Genomic DNA, 22,194 nt, shown 5'->3' on the forward strand with positions numbered 1-22,194 from the left:
AAAGTTATTCACTATTAAAAGCAAATTATGATGAAAAAAATTGGTGGCTCTAATTTATAGCATATATATTTTTGCCATAGATGACTTGCTTAATTATAGTTGGGGGTACAGTTCACCACAAGGTTTTTAGTACCTAGACTCCATGGAACCAGAGTCCTGGATCCTGGCAGACTGAACTCTATCCTAATCCCTTGGAGGTAGATGATGGAGTTCCGCACGGGTTAGTTTTGGAGATCCCATTGGTGCTGCAATATATTAGTGCCTGCACAGATCCGCCCTGGTGTCCTTGGCTGGAACTCGTGTGGGACAGACGAAATGCAAACGTTAAGAGCACCAGTTAGGCACAGGGCGATGGAAACATGCTCTCTCCTCCTCTCAATGTGTGGAAAATACGTCAAAATTCAGTGCAAGGGAAGAGTCTTTAGACAGTGATATTGATAGTTTTTCCTCATTTGATCATGGGGAAGATTTTGGTTAGTTCAGTTAAAGTAGCCCAGAGGGTCAGGGGAAGATCCAGGAGTCTTCATTGTCTGCAGCTTCAAGTCCTGACAATTTCTTGGAAGTTAAATGTACTCCCCATTTTAGAAGTGGAAAGAAAGAAGAGAAGAAGGGACAGAGAGACAGAGAGAGGCAAGAAGGGAAGGGGGAGGGAAGGAGGGAAAACATAGAGAAGTATTTATTTTATTTTCTCCGCACTGATTTGTTTCTCTGAGAAGTCTTCATCCTACCTGTCAGTCAACTTCCAGACATACCTTTTCAGCAAAACCACATTCTCAGCAACCCGCCCACCATGACAGCATCTTTGTCCAGCTCTGAAGCAGGTTTGCAAAGACTCTTGGGATTTGCATTTTATATTTGCATGATATAATATTATATTACCCTTAAGCCTGGAATGCGGTTGGATAAAGGTTAGAGAAACAAGACACAAGGAAACTCTTTCTGTTTCTAGAGGCATAAATAGGCAAAGGTTGATGTTATGTGGTATCCTGCCTATTTATAGGATTATGTTTCCTTTATTCTAGTGACAGCTAGCAATAGGTAGTAGTATCTCATTTATAATAACACTTTTCATATATATTGTATTTTCATATATTGATTATATGCCTTTTTACATATATTATAGTTCATTTCTTTGGCTATTGTTTCTAATCTATATGTTATTCAGTACCATGCAAGGATACCATGATAATAACTTCAGCATCCTTTATATTTTCTTCTAAGAGTATAAATGAATCAAGCATGGTTCTCACTTTCTTCTTTTATTCCTAAACCCAATAGCAGCACAGGATCATTCATTTAAAAATGAGATGGTAATGTAAGTTATATAAGCCATAAGTCTGGTAGTAATCTTTAAATACAAGACATCTCTAATGTGTTTTTGAGAATGAAATACTATAAAATGAATAATTAATTTGATGATTATTCTTAGTTTTGTGATTATTACATAGATTATAAAGTAAATTGGATGTGTACTTTGAAAGCAACATTTCTAGAATGAGGGACTAAAAAGACTTGATATAAAGCAGTTGAGTACATCCTGCATAATTATTATAAATGGGAATTCAAACTGAATTTAGAAATTGGATGACTTGAATGACTTTCCTGCAAACCTAAAAGAAGAGGCCAGTTTTGGGTAAAACTTCACTTTTAAGGAAGAGAAACAGTGGAGAGAGAGAGAGAGAAAGACGCCACTAGAGGTTGTTTGTGAGGATATAGCCCTTGAATATTTGGTAGAAATTAGTTTTTGATGCATTAATCCAAACTCATTTCTTTATAAGGTAAATGTTCCTCCCAAATTACAAATAAAACTTAATAGTGAATTTTAATTTCTTAACAGTAAGAATTTTTTCAGGGTTGGGGATATAGCTCAGTTGATAGAGTGCTTACCTCATAAGCACAAGGCCCTGGGTTCAAATCCCCAGCACCACAAAAAAAAAAAAAAAATGTTTTTTGATTCTGTGAAGTCTTTCTCTAAAATATATATATAAACCAGAAACAGAATAATTAACTATAAAGGGTGGCTTGAAAATCTAGATTTCTTTTTAGGTGAGATTAGATTCATACTGGCTGAGGAATCCCATTACCATGCTCTGTATGCACTATAAAGAGGAAAATAAAGTAGAAAACAAATATTCACCCTATATAAAAAATAGTATTTCACCTATGTCTTTTGCCAAATATACTAAGTCAGCTATTTCCAAACAAAAGTGATGAGCACTCTGGCTTCTCCTACTAAGACATTCATCCAATGAAGCATAAGAGTGGTAGGAATACATTTTGTTGTTTTCTGTAGAAAGACAAATTGGCACATTCATTTCTTCTCCATTTATCTCTCTACTGTCTGGATTGAACATTGTCTGTGCCTGGTATTTATATTCCTTAGATTATACTCATAGTGTCTGTGAATGAGATATTAATAATTGGAATATATGAGAATCTGTTTTTTAAACAGAGGCTACTTGCTCTGTCATTCTGAATGAATTACCTGAGAAATGGATTTGAGAACAACTTTAACATCCTTTAGTGTGAGAAACCTTTCAGCTCATTACCGGGCAACAATTAAGTGAGACATCATTCATGATAATGATAATGGTTTGAATTATTCTGAGCCCAAATAATAAGGAATCTCCTGCAAGTGACCAAAATTTATAGCTGTGGCTTGCATAGTAGCTTAGCAGTTCACATATGGCTTATGTCAATGGCAGAAACAATGTTATTTTCTAAATCACATTGATTTGTTATGTGGTATTGAAAGATTTTAAACAGAATCAGGTCTATAAATTGCAAAATGGAGTCCTCAAAACTTCTTATCTCTGTTTTAGTTCTGTCAAAATGAGCCCAAGAGCCAAGCATTCTGAGTACACAATGCTACTAGTCAAAGAATAAAAACTGAGACCATTCAATTTCCTCTTTTTTTGGCAAGGAGCCAGACTGACATTTTCCTTTCTGTTAGTTTTGGCAACGAAGAAAGAGAGAGGAAACTTAACTGCTCAGTTACTGATGGTTTTTCTATTTTGTTTTTATTAAAAATGTTGAAACATGGGCCCTTTGTCAAAATTATTTTATTATTGAAGGGTGGGTGGGGTGAATGAACTGGCAACTGTTCAGAAAACCATTAACAACACTGATAATGGACAATCTTATTTGAGTTCCTCAACACAGAAGTGCTTAATTGCAATAAATTATGCTGCAGCCTGGTGACTGATGTGCATGTTTAATGAATTGGTACAGACTTGGAGGTTAATCTGCTGGGAGGGAACAAACTGAGCCCATCTGATATTGCAATAAAAAGTATGATCTTTTTAAGTTACATGATGATATATTTTGGGCACGAAACTAAAAGAAGGAGTTTTCATTGGCTGAGGATTTGTTGGGTCTCAAAGCCTAAAACATTGAAAAACCAACATCCCTAATGGTGACATTTGAATGAAATACAAAACTTAAGAATTGGAATGCAACCCACCCAGAATGAAAGACTGGTGGCCATCAAAGCACTTATAGAAGATGCAGTGTGTGTTCAAAGAACAATTGCTCTGAAGTCAAGCCTTCTTTACCTATGCAATGAATTATGTTGTTAGTTTTCAACTTATTTATATAACAAGAAAATAAATAACCTTTCGACATGATCCTATGACAAATATTTCTTGGAGTTTGTAGAGAAATATGATTTTCTTTTGGAAACGCAGGGAGAAAATGATTTATAATCTTAAACCTGAAACTAAGCATCAATTAGAAAAACATTGAAGCAAGTACTTGGGACTGAAATGGTAAAAATTTTATTCCATGCATGTATGATTTTTATCAAAATGAATCCTACTAAAATGTGTAACTATAATGAGCAAAATAAAAAAGTGGATCTGTTAATGATTGTAGGGTCACCACTTAGGTGAGTGAGAAAAACAATCAATAACCAAGCAACACAATTCTTCAATATGTGAAAAGGTTTACAAATGCGGAAACATAAGAAGCATTTACTTCTCTGTTTTGTAATGAAGTATTTAGTATTGTCACTTCAAAAAGTGATATCTAGATCAGGCAAAAAGTGAGATTAAGGTTTTCATGGCATGGTATGTCTGTACCTTAATATGTTAAAGATTTTCTTTTCTTCTTCATCAGGGAATAAATATCCTGATGTGGAGGACATCAGTCTATATACTTGGAAGCCAAATCCTGTAGCTATCTAGTCATTGAAAGCACAAGTGGATGATTAATTAAAATGCTTAATCTGCCCACAATTCCTATCTGAAGCTCTTTTGTGGTGTCCTTTGCAGATGATTTAGTGACAAATCGCTGACAATTAAGGTTCTAGAGAAAAGTTAAAATATGAAGTAGCATGTTTCCAAAGGAAGATAAGACCCAGTCTTCCAGATAAATCAACCAAGAGGCCTATTTTGATAATGATTATCTAAGTGACTGTATAATAGGTTTTAAAGAATAGAAACATAATGAGAGGATTTCCTGAATTGGAGACATTGTGCAGGCTCTCATGAGAGAGATGTCTTCATTTCTTTGTGCTATGTTTTTCTTTTATACTGAACTTGCCCATGAATATTCTGATATTCACCATTACAAAGTCTTAGGAATGAAAACCTACAACAAAATGAAGGAAACTATTATTACAGTACTTCTTAAAAACTAGTGTTACAAATTCCCATGTACCTGAACTCTGTTTTCTCTGAATTCACCATTTTTTGGGTACTGTGCAAGGATTAGGGAACATCCTTATGTGTTTATGGCAATTTCAAAATGTGCTTCGTTCTCCCTCTGAGACAGAATATTGGAGATCATTTTGTTCAACTCTTATTCAAACATTCATCACTTAATTTAATAATTAACAGAGGTTTCAAATGTTCTTTTTCCTAATTCCACAACAGAATAACATAAGTTACATTATAAAATATTGTCCAACTATTTCTAAAGAATTCTTGTATCTTATTTTACACAATGAATTCTCTAATGTTTGCTTACATATATTGCTTAAAATTGAGGAGAATTTGGTTATAGGCAGCCTAGAAAAATTATCCAGGAGAACAGTTGAAGCCACAGATACAATGTTTTCACCTTTGAAGAAAAATAATTTCTACCAATCTCATTCTCTTGAAGAAGGAAAGATTACAATGAAGAGTAAAAATGGAAGAGCCCCTTTGTTTTATGGTGGCATAGGAGTCAACTCACATGTTGTTATTATAGCTTACTCCACAAATTTGTCATATTTTTTTTCTTGGATAGGATGACTCCCAAAGTGCCTTCTTAATTTTCAGAGTATCTGTTCACAATATTTTAATATGCCCTCAAAATGTATTTGAATTTGTATTACTAACTGCCCAACATAAAATTCACTAAAATGTTGGACTCAATGGTAAGTTTTTTATAACATTTTTAAGAGAACAGGGTTCTTTCAGAATGATTTTTGTTTATTTTTTAAAGTTAAATCAAGATAGTTTAGTAACAGGTAATGGTCAAAAAGTAGAAAGAAAATTATAATCATTAAAAAAAAAGAGACTGAATAAAGTCAGGTGCCTTGTCAAGAAAACTTGGAAATAGTCAAGACTTTAAAAACACTGAATTTAATTTTGCATTTGCAAATTTTAAAGACTATCAAATTCTGTCCTCGTCCTTGTCATTGTAACATTTCCACTCTGAGGAAATGCACTGTCAACTGGTAAAGATTTGAGTGGGCCATCCTTTCACAGTTTTACATTTCTTCACGATTGGAAAAAACATGACAATCCCAGCCAACAGAAGATGGATGACATAGTCAGCAACACCATGTCCTGAAGAGGGTTGTAACCCAAGTTCCCACATTCCACAAGTGAGACAGAACTGCCTGGAAATGCAAGATATGAGGGGGAGAACTTGAACAGGCTGCACTCAGTACGTGCATAGGAATTTCTCAAATTATTTATGTTTGAGAAGAGAGAGTTGTTTTTGCTTCTCGAAGGAATGTACAAAATAAGGATGGTGATGAAAAGGGAAGGGTGAGCTCCTGCGTGGAGACTGTCAAGATGGTGATAGAATGATGGAGTGAGGAGGGTTGTCCTGATGTGCAAAAGAAAGAAGTAAATGCCACCTTCATAAATTCTGACTTTTTCTTAGTGGTATTCTTTAGGACAAAAGTAAATGAAAGAAAAAATTCCTGCTCAAAAACAATACAGTATACATGTTTTCTTTAAAAATCTGTTCAGTTTTCTTTTGGAAAGCAATATTTGTTCAGTTTTACATATGAACTTTTACCTGAATCTTAGTTGCCAAATATTTTAAATTCTAGTTTATAACATTTAAGAATTCAAGATAGAGAATCTTATCAATCTTTGTTGTGCTGTTGAAACAGAGCTATGAACATGCCCTTTAAAGGGATTTTGTGGTAAGAGGGCTAGTCTTTAAGAAGTGATATTTCCAAAGTTACCAAACTAATGCCTGTTAAAATTAAAATCCAGTGTTTTGATTCTGACACCAATGTACTTTCCAATGCACCACACTCTAGGTGAAAGGATAAAATTATCCCATATTACTGATGAAAAATTTGACTCAAAGATATCCAAAGCTACAATGTCAGCAGCAGAGGCAGGAATATCAATCACCAATGCCACTAGATGGCTAGCCCCAGTGCTGGATCAGCAATGCCTGCTTTTTCATGTATTCACTGGTCAAGATCATACGTAATACTAAGTAAAATTCTTATATGTTTATCAACAAATAAATGCACAAAGGCTTTCATGGACAATTTGGCACAAACATTTTGTTAAAGAAGATGCATGACTCATTAAACTTTTTTTCTGTACTTAGAAAAAATTATGATTTGAGTGAATCATAGTTTGTGGAGGGGAATTGGATGAGACAATAGTCTTGGGTACAAATCTATTCTCCGCCATTTGCAGGTGCAAACTTGCACTGGCACTACATCTTTCCATAATTTAGTTTTCCTACCTGTGAGCTTGGGATAAGGAAAATACCCACTTCTTCTCATGTTAGTAACTAAAGGAAATGATACATGTATGTGATGAACACAGAAAGCACTTAAAACACAGAATCATTTGCTAATTATTTTACAGTCCCATCAACCATAGTGAAATAGAAGGGATTGTGTAGCAATGCTCCTGTACTTTGAACTCTTTTATTTTGTTTATTTTTATGTTTAATTCTGGTAAAATATGCTTATTATCAAATTGATCATCTTGACTATTCATTAAAAGTACAATTCAGTAATGTTAAGTACATTCATACCATTGAATAAGCATCAGCACCATCCATCTCTACACTCTTTTTATTTTTCAAAACTAAAACTTCATATTTATTGAACAACTCTCCATTCTCTCCCTTCCCTACCTGAAGAAAATATTCACTTTCTATGAATGTGAATGTTATGATTATGTTTCTATAAATTTAACTACTCTAGGTTCTTCATATAAATGGAATTATTTCTTTTAATGATCAGCTTTTAATTTTTTTAGTGAGCAATGTTCCATTCTATCTATCTATCTATAGAGAGATAGAATAAATATATATATATATATATATATATATATACATATATACATACATATACATGTATATATTTTGTTTGTTTGTTTGTGTATGCACCCCTCCATTGATGAGTTCTGGGTTACTTCCATCTTTTGATCATTGTGAATAATGCTACTAAGTACATGATTCACAAAAACATATTGAGACCCTATTTAAAAGTATTTTGGGCATATGCTCAGAAGTGCAATTGCTGAATTGCAATCTATTTTCTGGTCTTTGAGGAAATATCATACCTTCTTTCATACTGGTTGCACCATTTTACATTCCCACCAATGGTACACCAGGGTTCCAATTTCTCCACAACCTCATCAGCATCACTGTTTCATTTTTGTAATAGCCATTCTAATGGGTGTGGGATGGTTGGAATGTTTTATTTTTAATATCAGAGATCTTCAAGGAACTGTTTGACATTTGTCTTAGAATGTGACTAGGAGTCTGCTGTGAGTTTGGTTTTGAAAAATTTCATAGCGAAAGGTTGGGAAGATCATTTCAAATTCCTAAGGACCCCTGGCATCTGCAGGACAACCATGGCTTGAAAGGATCACAAATCAATAACTGACATTTGTATTTCACAAATGTTCAGTTTATATGAGTAATCCTGAATTCTAGTTATTCCATACTCAGTCTAACAATTACAATGATAAAACCCAGTGAATGCTGAGGTTAGGAAACTGAACTTGTTTCATTTGTAGATGTCAGTGTTAGGAAGGCTTCTTAACATTTTCATCATTGTCCCCGCTCCCTCACCATTTTGTTGAGCATAGGCAGAAGTATTCCACCCAAGGCTGGGGTACCTGAGTGGAAGAGTTTGCCTATGTAAAGTAAGTTTTAGATTTTGCACATTTTAAGAGTCAAAACAAGATATTTCATTCTTTTGCTCTCAATTCTTACATATATTCACATAAGAAGCCTGAAGTCTACTTATGGAAATATATGTACAATTTAGAAATATATGTCTTATTATCAAAATGAAGATTAAGGCAGAAACTTATGAGAATCTTTTAATGATTTTTAGTGAAAAATAATGGTTCGTTTGCACTAGGTAGTATCTATTTCACTAAACACCAGTCAATGATAGAAAGACTGACTCATTCATTACTCGATGTGCTTAAATACTCTTAAAAAATGGGAACAGAGAATACTTATTTTAAAGAGAAAAATAAGAACTTAAAGTAAAAAACTTGCCACCAAAGTTTATTTTTTTTTCCTCAAATTTGTCTGGTAATTAGTTGGTGTATATTCTATGATATTTTAGGGTCAATTATGTACATTCTTTAGTCTGGATTCATTATATCATAGTAAATTTAAAGGAAAAAGAAGAATGCATATTATTCTGTTTAACTTGCATGTAAAATGAGAGACAGTTTATCTTCATTTCTAGTGTGTTTAGTTCTATTTAGAGCAATCTAAAAATGTGTCATCATATATATTTTTTTTCATTATTAAAATGTATGATGGGTTCATACCATGACTAAGACTTATGTAGTAATCTCAGGATTAAAATTTCCAAAATAATACTCTCTTCCATTTTAGGTATTCAAAAATATCAATAAAAAGTCTTTGGAACTCTCTTTTTCTGCAAGGAAGTTAAAAAAAAAAAAGGTTGCAGGCTTTGATTTCGATTTCTGATTTCAGATTCTTACAGTCTTGTTAAATCTGACTTCTTATTTTAAATCTGGTTGTTCACTTGTAAAAGATAATTATAAAGTAGCATTGAATGAGCTAAATTAAACTAGAAATATAACACACCCAGTATATAGAGTATGTGCTAAAAATATTAGTTCAGGTTTCCCCTCCTTGCACAATACAGATATTCAAGAGATTGTTTAGTTATTGTCAAAAAGAAAATTTATATATTCCTGCTTTTGTTTTAATTTGAGTTTGCAAATGCTTTATTTATACATGAGGGCCTCCAAAGTTCACAACATTTATATTGGTGCTAAAATTTATTCATTTTTATTTCAACTCAAAAGGATCAAACTGAATCATTTCTCTAGCCTGTCGGGCTGAGTTTGGCTGCTTTTGAGCAAAGACTTCGATTTTCTAGGATTTTTTTTTCTCCTTAGCTACATTAAACAGAGCTGACAACTGCCACAAAAGAAAGTATTGTTCAGAAAGCCACAGCTGGGATTGCTGATGATATTATGAGGCCTTCAGCAACCTGGGTTGAAAAGAGAGGGAACTGATGGGTTTCTGTTCCAGATGGCATATACATGCTCCCTATGGGGGAAACTGATGGCTCACCAAAAACGTGTGTAAAGAGAGAATGGTACCTTGAAACACAGATAAGTGAAAAACTTGACTTGTACACAACCACAGAGAATAAATACTTTCAGTGAAAATAAGTTATTCTCTGAAAGATGTCTTTCAATATTTGAAAGATGTTTCTGTTGATCACATTAGTTTTGCCAGAAATAGTACAAAATTCCAATAGACTAATGATGGGAACTTACTAATTATGTTGAATTATGTTGAGTGATACAAGTGATGTAAGACATGAGCTCTGACGCTGCAGTGACACAAGTATAGTTGCTTCCAGATTTTTAGAAATTTATCAAGAAATAAATCATCTTGCTTTGCCTCAAATCAGAGGCTCCTTAGGTCTTACAATGTGTTTCTATTTGCTCTCTGCTTTGTATAACTATTCATGAATTGTTTAACCTTCATCTTTATGGTTATAATATCTGGAAATAATGAACACTTTCAAATATCATATTTAAATCATTTATATGAGAAAAACCTGTTATATTTTTCTTTCAAATTCCATATATCATTACTTGCAAAATTTCTTATTGTTGCTTTTTCTTTAATCTCATGATATAATTAAAAGAACACTGAATGGAGACACTGAAAAACTAGACTGTGTCCCTTTGGGCCAGGCATGAAAGCAAAATAGGTTGCAATCAGATTCTTGAGATGCTCTGTGTGAGACTGATGACTGACTTTATCCAAAAGAAAATCAAGCAATGCATAATGTCTATCCTTAGAAAGAATACATTGGTTCTTATGTTCAGGTTGGTATCCAGTGGATAAAAGGCAGGAGGCAGTGAGGCTGGCAAGGAGGCTAAGGGAGAGCAGAAGACAGGGTCCTCTATTAGGCAATGAGAAAGGAACACTCCTCTCCTCTGGGTGATTTCCACCTCAAAGTTTGTATCTCTGCCTTCACACTACTGATTTTTCAGTACATGAAAATGATCTTAAAATATAAATTTAGTTAGGTCATGCCTCTGCAAAAATTCTTTAATGTCTTTCCTTGTCACCTAGAACATAATCCAACTTTTCACAATGTATTACAAGACTCTGCTTGATCTGGTTCTGCCTAGATTTCCTTCAGTGTCTCCTACTACTCTCACCCAGGTTCACCTTACTTCAGCTAAACAGGTCTTTCTGTTTCTTAGTCCTTCCACCTTAGGGTCTCTGTAAATGTTCTTGCTTCTTCCTGGAATTTGTCAAGAGTTTGCTAAGAATTTGCACTGCTCCCTCTCTCCCTTTTTTTATTTCCATAGGGAAGGACTCAGCTCACATAATTAGAAAGATGTTTATTGATTAAACCCTGCTATTTACTGTCTCAAGTTCTTATTTATTCCATAGAATCACAGTTGCCATTATTTTATTTATTTATTTTTGTTTAGTTATGGGTTTTCTCCTTGGAAACTCCAGTCTCCCATATTGAAAGTTCACAAGGAACATTGAAAAAAAAATTACAAACCACAGTGGCTTACAAACTTCTTTCATTTTACAAAGCATTTTATAAGTGATAACAAATAATTGTTGAGAATGTTCTGTAATGCTGGCTTTCTTTTTGTAAATTCCTTTAGCTTTTTTTTATCATGGAAGGATCTTATTTCATCGTCAAATTTGAAGGTAAGTTTTGCTGGGTATAAGATTCTTGGTTGGCATCCATTTTCTTTCAGGGCTTGGTATATGTTGTTCCAGGCCCTTCTAGCTTTTAGGGTCTGGATTGAAAAATCTGCTGATATTCTTATTGGTTTCCCTCTGAATGTAATTTGATTCTTTTCTCTCGCGGCCTTTAAAATTCTGTCTTTATTTTGTATGTTAGGTATTTTCATAATAATGTGCCTTGGTGTGGGTCTGTTGTAATTTTGTATGTTTGGAGTTCTATAAGCCTCTTGTACTTGGTTTTCCATTTCGTTCTTCAGATTTGGGAAATTTTCTGTTATTATTTCATTGAATAGATTGTTCATTCCTTTGGTTTGTTTCTCTAAGCCTTCCTCAATCCCAATAATTCTCAAATTTGGCCTTTTCATGATATCCCATAGTTCTTGGAGATTCTGTTCATGATTTCTTACCATCTTCTCTGTTTGTTCCACTTTGTTTTCAAGGTTAAATATTTTGTCTTCAATGTCTGAGGTTCTGTCTTCCAGGTGTTCTATCCTATTGGTTATGCTTTCTATGGAGTTTTTAACTTGGTTTATTGTTTCCTTCATTTCAAGGATTTCAGTTTGGTTTTTTTTCAGTATCTCTAACTCTTTATTGAAATGATCTCTTGCTTCCCGTATTTGGTCTTTTAACTGTTGATTGGTGCGATCATTTAATGCCTGCATTTGCTCTTTCATCTCCTCCTTCAATGCCTGCATTTGCTCTTTCATCTCCTCATTAGCTTCCCTGATCGTTTTAATTACGTACATTCTGAACTCCCTTTCTGACATTTCTTCTGCTCTGCTGTCATTGGGTTTTATTGATGTAGTATCTAGATTTGTTTGGGACATTTTCTTCCCTTGTTTTCTCATAATGGTCAGCGATGCAAAAATTCTCAACAAAATTTTAGCAAATCGCATACAAATATATATTAAAAAGATAGTGCACCACGATCAAGTGGGTTTTATCCCAGGGATGCAAGGTTGGTTCAACATTCGGAAATCAATAAATGTCATTCACCATATCAACAGACTTAAAGTTAAGAATCACATGATTATTTCAATAGATGCAGAAAAAGCATTTGATAAAATACAGCATCCCTTCATGCTCAAAACACTAGAAAAAATTGGGGTAATGGGAACATTCCTAAACATTATAAAGGCCATCTATGCTAAGCCCATGGCTAATATCATTCTAAATGGTGAAAAACTGAAAGCGTTCCCCCTAAAAACTGGAACAAGGCAGGGATGCCCTCTTTCACCGCTTCTATTCAACATCGTCCTTGAGACTCTAGCCAGAGCAATCAGACAAACCAAAGAAATTAAAGGGATACGAATAGGAAAAGAAGAACTCAAACTATCCCTGTTCGCTGATGACATGATTATATATTTAGAGGAACCTGGAAATTCCACCAGAAAACTTTTAGAACTCATAAGTGAATTCAGTAAAGTAGCAGGTTACAAGATCAATGCTCATAAATCCAATGCATTTTTATACATAAGTGATGAACCTTCAGAAAGAGAAATTAGGAAAACTACCCCATTCACAATAGCATCGAAGAAAATAAAATACTTGGGAATCAATCTCACAAAAGAGGTGAAAGACCTCTACAATGAGAACTACAGAACACTAAAGAAAGAAATTCAAGAAAACCTTAGAAGATGGAAAGATCTCCCATGTTCCTGGATAGGCAGAATTAATATCGTCAAAATGGCTATACTACCTAAAGTTCTATACAGATTCAATGCAATTCCAATTAAAATCCCAATGATGTACCTCGCAGAAATAGAGCAAGCAATTATGAAATTCATCTGGAAGAATAAAAAACCTAGAATAGCTAAAGCAATCCTCAGTAGCAAGAGCGAAGCAGGGGGTATTGCAATACCAGATCTTCAACTCTACTACAAAGCAATAGTAACAAAAACGGCATGGTATTGGTACCAAAATAGACAGGTAGATCAATGGTACAGAATAGAGGACATGGACACAAACCCAAATAAATACAATTTTCTCATACTAGACAAAGGTTCCAACAATATGCAATGGAGAAAAGATAGCCTCTTCAACAAATGGTGCTGGGAAAACTGGAAAACTATATGCAATAGAATGAAACTAAACCCCTATCTCTCACCCTACACAAAACTCAACTCAAAATGGATCAAGGACCTCGGAATCAGACCAGAGACCCTGCATCTTATAGAAGAAAAAGTAGGTCCAAATCTTCAACTTGTTGGCTCAGGATCAGATTTCCTTAACAGGACTCCCATAGCACAAGAAATAAAAGCAAGAATAAACAACTGGGATAGATTCAAACTAAAAAGCTTTCTCTCAGCAAAGGAAACTATCAGAAATGTGAAGAGAGAGCCTACAGAGTGGGAGAATATCTTTGCCAACCATACCTCAGATAGAGCGCTAATTTCCAGAATCTATAAAGAACTCAAAAAACTCTACACGAAGAATACAAATAATCCAATCAACAAATGGGCTAAGGAAATGAACAGACACTTCACAGAAGAAGATGTACAAGTAATCACCAGATATATGAAAAAATGTTCAACATCCCTAGTAATAAGGGAAATGCAAATCAAAACTACCCTAAGATTTCATCTCACCCCAATTAGAATGGCGATTATCAAGAATACAAGCAACAATAGGTGTTGGCGAGGATGTGGTGAAAAAGGAACACTCATACATTGCTGGTGGGGTTGCAAATTAGTGCAACCACTCTGGAAAGCAGTGTGGAGATTCCTCAGAAAGCTTGGAATGGAAACACCATTTGACCCAGCTATCCCACTCCTTGGCCTATACCCAAAGGACTTAAAAGCAGCATACTACAGAGATACAGCCACATCAATGTTCATTGCTGCTCAATTCACCATAGCCAGATTGTGGAACCAACCTAGATGTCCTTCGGTTGATGAATGGATAAAGAAACTGTGGCATATTTATACAATGGAATATTACTCCGCAATGAAGAATGATAAAATTATGGCATTTGTAGGCAAATGGTCGAAATTGGAGAATATCATGCTAAGTGAGATAAGTCAATCTCAAAAAACTAAAGGACGAATGATCTCGCTGATAAGCGGATGAGGACATATAATGGGGGGTGGGACGGGCTAGCATTAGGTTTAGGGTTAGGTTTAGAGTTAGGCTAAGGAGAGCAGTAAGAATGAAGGAAAGAAGGACTGTGTAGAGGGAAAAGAGGGGTGGGAGGGGTGGGAGGGGTGGGAGGGGTGGGGGGGAGGGGAAAAATATAATAAACATCATTACCCTATGTAAACGTAAAAAATAAATAAATAAATAAATAAATAAATAAATAAATAAAAAAAAAAAAAAAAAAAAAAAAAAACAAATAATTGTGAAGAACGTACATGATTTCTGTATGAATGTTGGTATTCTGTCCATTCTGCTTTTTCTGTGAAGTGCAGTGCCATGACAGTTACATGTTTTATCAGAAAAAATGTGTTTCTGCCTGAAATGTGCACAAGGTAACATTCATAAATATTTCCCTGACATTTAACAGCAACTCTGTAAGCCTAAATTAGAGACTACATTCTTGGTATAAGATACAGATGCAACATTTTATTTTATTTATTTTTCTCTTGTCCAACATAAATGAACCTAACACCTCAGGTAGAAGTTCTGTAACCTTTGGAGTAAAGCACCTTCCATCAGTTTCCTCAGATGCTGGCAAGACTTCAACTTAATTGATTTCTTTAGCCAATGACAACATTCCCTATTTTTTAGTTGTTTTGGGTATCATCTGACAAGGTTTTCTTTACAACATATATGCGTTCACACACACATTGAAGTGTTCATGGGACCTGTGTCCTTAACTCCAAGTGTAATAGAGTCATAAGCAGATACAATGTAGATCTTTGCTATAGTTGACTGTTATGGCTATTTTATGTCATATTAAATTTATTCTTAATATTCTCTAATACATGTTAGTAGGTATAAAATACTCAAAGCTTGTGTTTTAGGTGATTATTTGTATCACTTTCATATAGCCTGTATGTTTATATGCAAGAACCATAGCTCGCTCATATCTTATTAATTTCTTTATGTGCCAACATTTCCAGCATAACATGACATATTTTCTGTGCGCTGAATTGTTTAGCCCCCTCATAGTGTATTTTCAGGTAGCTAGACTTCAAATTGTTCTACCAATGATTTTAAAATTGTACTCCAAATATTTTCTCCAAAATTCTTTGAATATTTTTCCACCTAATATTTTAAAATTTGATGTTAACTAAGGGAAAACTAGCACATTTAACTTTGAAATAACAAAGTTGATGGTTACTATTACAATTACATTTATATTCATTATTTTTTTAGATTCTAAAATGACAACATAAGAATTGGATACACTAACTAAATATAAGTAACAAGATTCTAATTTGTGTTCTTGGTGATTTTTATGGGACCAAGAAAGGCACATTGAACTATCCCAAGTTATTTGGGGTAAGTTTGAGGTAATCTATTCTGTGCCTCTTTAAGATCTGGCTACTCAGGATAGATTTTTACTAAGGGGAACATCAAGTGTGATGATAATTTACATTAGAAAATCTTGACTTCTGTGAGACAGAAACAGTAATAATATATCACAAAATATACATTATCTTGTTTCTTTTAAGTTTAATGATACACATTAGTGACCTTGATTGACTAGAAATTCATTCCAAATTGTACAAATAGAAGGGGGAAACCCCAGTAGTGTTATCAAATTTCAGCTAAGGTCCAAGAATGACCTGTCCAATATAATAAAGTTCTTACTGTCTTCAGAACATCAGAGAGCTTACTATCCATGGTTTGGTCTTTGAAGTCACCATGACACCATCGCCTCTGATAAAAGAGTTTATTTATAACTTGCTCAGCTTATGTCCTTTCCCACTGAATCAGCAGGCTCTCTAAGGTTTGGGGATATAATTTCAAGGACTGTTAAACCTCTGTCAAAGTTTGGTTGGCCCCCTGAGGGGCCCTGTTTTTCAACATTCTCTTTACTAAGACAAAACTTCTCAAGAAAGTGCTCAGAAAAGTGACAGCTTCAAGGACCAGAGTTTTTGTAATTTGAAGTGGCATTTAATCTGAAAAATAACATTAGCAAATCAGCATATAATTGGTTTTCTATTTCCTTTTTTTCAACTCCCCCCCTGCCACCTTTGGTTAGGCCGAGACACCAAGTCAAAATTACACTTGGTACAGCAATTTGCTAATCTCTTCCAAAGTGTTTCTATATACCCGATTATGTGGATGGAGTGTTATACTCCTAAGAAAATAGTAAAGTGTACTTTTAATAGGAACTGTAAATATTTTTGGTGTTTCTTTTGTATTATTTAATTTATTATTCATTGTCAGCTGATGTTTTAAAGGAATCTTTGTAAACAACCAAACTTTGTGAACAAATTTAACAAAATATATAAAAAAGGAAAACATCATACAATCTTTTGATTGTGTAGTTAACTATTCTTGAGTCCCTCATCACTTTTAAAATTTCCCTGCTTCTCAGCTCCTTTGTTTCACATCACCCTATCTTCACATCTTAAACTAGTCAAACTGAGGGGTGCGTGGAAAATACCTATGGCCCTTCTGCAAGTTCTTGATCCTTCTCCTACCTACCTAAAATTTTATTCTCCATAATTCAACTTACAGCAATTCCTTTTTAAATACTCACCTCTCTTCTGTATTAAGCAGGGTTTTGTTACATAGTGTTTCTCTGTGTGTCTGTCCTTTAAGGAGTTATGGTTTAACTTGAATTTATTTCACAATGCTTTGGTTGACATTTGTTATATGAAACACATTTACACAATGGTATTTCCCTCTCTGTGTTATAGTGTTTCATCCCTAGGTGACAGTGCCATGCCACTGTCCCTCTTAACAGTGGAGATCAAAGAGGACTAGTGAGGATATTGGCTTTGATTGAGGTCCTTCCTCCTGGTCATAGCCTAGAAACTGGGGGTCTGGACTCTGATTCTATGTACTCGTTAGTACTTATCTTGTGTCTACATCTTTGCCAGCCTGTCATTGTTTACTTCAGCATTACCAATCATGCTGTGTTGGTTCATATTGTGTGGATTAGGTCCCCAAGCATCTATCGGATGTCTACTTGAATACGTAACTAAGCTTAGGTTCTGCCATTTTTATTAATGTTTTGTTGTTATCTGCATGAGCTTTACACTTAATCCCAGTTCCTCTCTTTAATAACTTGTATCCTCAATTCCTCCAAGCCTGTTTTCTCATCTTTTCACTTGAATCATCATAAGACTGTCACAAATTTCAAAGAGACATTTTATATAACATGATCAAACTTCATAAATGGGTGGCTATTATGGTTAACAATAAGTAGCAGATATAAACCTTGCCCTTAATCACTTTGCAATTCAATCGGGCAAATAAGAACAAAATGTATGATTTTTAAAAAAATCATAATTACCAAATACTAAGTATTTACTATATGTGGTAGATATTGGGATAAGCATTACAGAAATATTCAATTTAATTCCAGTAAACCTTCAGGAAGATATTACTTATCCTCTTTTTTAGATGAGGAAACTAACATATATTAGCATATGTATCTATATGTACATATAATCAACACATTGTTGCTACCATTATTTTGTACCAATAGTTATGTGTTAGATTAATTAAGAATAAGAAAATGCAAGTTTGATTTTACCCTCACTTTTTCCTTTTCTAATGCTCTTTCCTACTTCCTGTAGATCTGAGTTTCTGATCTTTATCATCCTTCTTCTGTCTGAAAAATCTTTTCTTAACATTACTTGCAAGACAGAACTGTCTTGATAGATACCAACAAATTGTACCAATGTATAAATACCAACAAATTCCCTCAATTTTTGTGTGACAGAGAACGTTCTTATTTCCCCCTTACTTCTCTGTGACTATTTTTCAGGATACAGAATTAGTGCTTTTTTTTTTTTTTTTTTTTTTTACTTTCAATGTTTTAAATATTTAAAATATTATACTCTCTTCTTGTTGCATGGTTTCTGGAGAGAAGATGTAATTCTGTTGATTTGTTGTTTGTGTCTGAGCCTAATTTTGGAAAATCCTTGGTCATTATTGTTTCAAATATTTCTTCCTATTTCTCTTCTCCTTTAAAAAAATTCCCATTACATATATATTACATCTTTTTGTACTTGTCCCATGGTTTCTGAGGATTATGTTCTATTTTTTATTTTAAGACTTTTTCCTCATTTTTTTGCAGTATTAGAAATTTCTGTCAAGACCAAGCCTGGTGGAATACTTCTATGATCTCAGCTGCCCCGGAGGCTGAGGCAGGAGGATTGAGAGTTCAAAGCCAGCCTTAGCAAAAGCAAGGTGCTAGGTAACTCAATGAGACCCTGTCTCTAAATAAAATACAAAAAAAAGTGGAGCTGGGGATGTGGCTCAGTGGTCAAGTGCTCCTGAGTTCAATCCCTGGGAAGCCCTCTCCCCACAAAAAAGAAATTTCTTTTGAGATATCCTCCAACTCAAATCTTTTTTTCTTTTGTTATGTATAGTCTACTAAAACAATCATCAAAGGTATTCTTCACTTTTATTACTGTTTTTGATCTCTAGCATTTCTTTTTGATTCTTAGAATGTCTCTGCTTACTGTTATCCATCTGGACTTGCATTTTGTCTACTTATTCTATCAAAACCATTAGCACATTTATCATAGTTGTGTTAAATTCCAGTCTGATAATTTCAGTGGTCTTGCCATTGCTGATTCTGATCTTAATATTTGTTCAGTCTCTTTAAGCACTATCTCTGCTTTTTAGTAAAAGTGATTTTTATTAAATGGTAGACGCAATGCATTGAGTAAAAGACATAGCAATAAATAGGCCTTTATTAATATGTGTCTATGGGTGGTGGGCTAAGTGTTCTATATTCTTATCACTAGGAGTCAGGCATTTGGTGAGCCTGTGTCCCTGAAATATGAGCTTCACTGTTCCATCTGTCTCCCCACATGGGTGGGAATAGATGACTAGAGGGGGCTAGAACTGGGTATTTTCCATCATCAGGAAGAGTAGGCTCGATAATTTAATTTCTCCTGTGTACCTGCCTTCCTTTGAAGAACAGAATGTTCGGGTGTATTTCAGAATGGTTCCTTTCCCAATCCCCTTGCCAGAAATAAGAGGATTTTTCTTAAGTCTTCATTGTGAGGATGTTGGTAGAACATATACAGGTAAAACTCACAATAGTGTAATGGCTCCTCTTGACTTGGGTCCCTGGAACTTCTAACTCTCAAACCTGTCCCCACTGAGCCTCCAGAAGCTCATCACAATGCAGGTTTTCTTACCCCGTCCAGACTCCCTTGGAGATTTTTTCTACACTGATAAGTTGTCACTCTCGGTATCTACTGTCCTGTGTTTCCAATTTTGATGGTAGCGGTTTGGTTTGTGGTCTCCCTTCTCTGATAGGTCTAAGAAGAGTTGTTGAATTTTCAATTTATTCAGTTATTCATTTGTTGTTAGAATGAGTGGCAACTTCTAACCTTACATGTCATAGTGCCTACAGTGAATTTTAAGACTTTTCTCATAAGTAGAAATAAAATTTGCTTTTAAATCAAATGGTAGTAAAATTCAGGCCCTGTCACCTATTGTCAACATGTTCTTGAGTAAGTTATTTGAATTCTTGAAGTCTTAATGTCTCATTTAAAAATAGATGATACTAATTCCCACCTGAGACACATTTCTGGGAAGTAGAAGACTTCCAATAAATAATCGCACTTAATCCTATTTCAATTCATAAATAAGTTTTCTTGCACATCACATGTCCTTGGGCTCAAGGCACACATACAAATTACAAATAACTGTATCGATTATTTTTCCTTGCACTGGTATAGGAATGCCTAAAATTTTAGTTTTGGAAAAACTAATACTCTAACACCACAGTAATCTTCCTTGATATTTATGATACAGAGATATAAAAAACCTGCTTTCAATATATTCTTGCAGGAATGACAGTTTAGGTAATGATAGCTTTGTAAGTCAATTTATATTTTGATCAGAAAAAGACCCTGTAGTTTTGAAGTCTGACTTCAAAGCTCATTCCTTTAGAGTTTTCTAAAAATGATATCATATCATCAGAATGTTAAATGGAACAATTCTGTAGAGGCCTGGGTTGGTTTCTGATTGTATCCAGGGTCTATCAATTTTTTGAACATACACTGACATGTCTCCTTGTGACATTTGAAGAATGCCTGAAAGCAATGCATAAATCAACCTCCCAGATTTCCAGTTCTGAAACATGAAAGTCAAGTCATGGAATTATTTTTCTTCCAGTACACAAAGCAACCAATATGCTCCAAAATTAGCTTGAATTTTTTGAATCTCTTGCTACTCTTTTTACTGTGTCAGCTAAAATAAAAATCCTTTCAAAAAAGGTAGTAGTAAAATGAACCTGTTTAGTTTTAATCATTTCTGGTAATGGGCTGAATGAAAATTACTAGAAAGGAAAATAATTTAACAAAGTAAGTTGATATAAGCTAAAACCAATGGGGATTTAAGTCTTTCTATAGACTATCCAAAAATTATTTATTCTTCTTTGCAAACATTGTTGATTGTTTGCTATATAGAAACTCATTCCTATATAGCAATTCTATACTGGTTCAAAAACAAACTTCAGAAATGACTTTATTTATTCATGAATTATGATATTAATATGGACCAGGTACTGTAAAAGGTATCATACTCACATATGGTAAATAAGTCAGAAAAAGTAAATTTCAAGATGAGTCAGGCTAGAGTCAATAGCTGGGAAAAAAGAAAAAACTGTCCATGTTACATTTTGATTACACAGGAAAATGATGACTTTTTTTAGCACCTTCTTTTAGGATTGAAGGTAATATTACATATTTAAAAAGGACTTAAATAGTATGTTTCCTATTTCGCTTGGTCACGTATGCTTTCATTTTGTCTAAATTCATGTTCTACCCATAGTTCTAACTCTTGTCTGGCTATTCATTTGAGCCATAGACCACATATTTTCTTTACTAAATTTTAAGATGTCAACAGTATTTTATAGCATAATGAGGGCAGGTCTTAATAGTAAAGAACACTAGTATCTATCAGATCGTAATTTAATCAGTCAAGAGGCTAAACCTTCCATATACAAAATTTTTCTGCAGTTAACAGTTGGGATTTATGATTGCTTCAGGTTAGGGCTCCAGATCCCTAACTGCTGTGATGTGTACTTTGTAATCATCCAGTATTTCAATTGCTTCACTGCATTGTGCTACCTTGCAAAGTGTCAAGTTGGCTATGCTGAACTGTAGTTTACCAGTATACCTTTTTCTGTATGTTGCCAGTTACCATTGGCCACATGAGTCCTAGCTGCTCCCTTCACTCTGGCTGACAGGACACCAATCTCCACTAACTCAGGCCTGTCTGAATCATCCAGTCTTCAGTCAACAACCTGAGTAGATCTCTACAGAACTACAGAGGCAGCCAACTCAGACCAGCCCACAACATGATGGGCTAAATAAATGTAAGCCACTAGGTTTGAGGTCATTTGTTAGACAGGATATAAAAAGAATGGGGATAACTAGGAGGAGAGGAAAAATTGGGATACAGATTGGAATAATGCTATTTGCAATTATTTTGGCAAAAATAGAGATTAAAACCCTTAGTTTCAGGGGATAAAATGTACATTCCACAAGCAAAAATGTGGAGTTCCAGATGAAATTTCATGTATAAGGAAAGTTATAAGTTGAAGGAAATCTGGTAGAAAATAAAGTCTGATAGTGTTTCTAAATTGGCTTAAATATGATCTATATGAATCTAAATTTT

This window comes from Sciurus carolinensis, chromosome 8, assembly GCF_902686445.1.
Source record: "Sciurus carolinensis chromosome 8, mSciCar1.2, whole genome shotgun sequence".
In the NCBI taxonomy this organism is placed as follows: domain Eukaryota; kingdom Metazoa; phylum Chordata; class Mammalia; order Rodentia; family Sciuridae; genus Sciurus; species Sciurus carolinensis.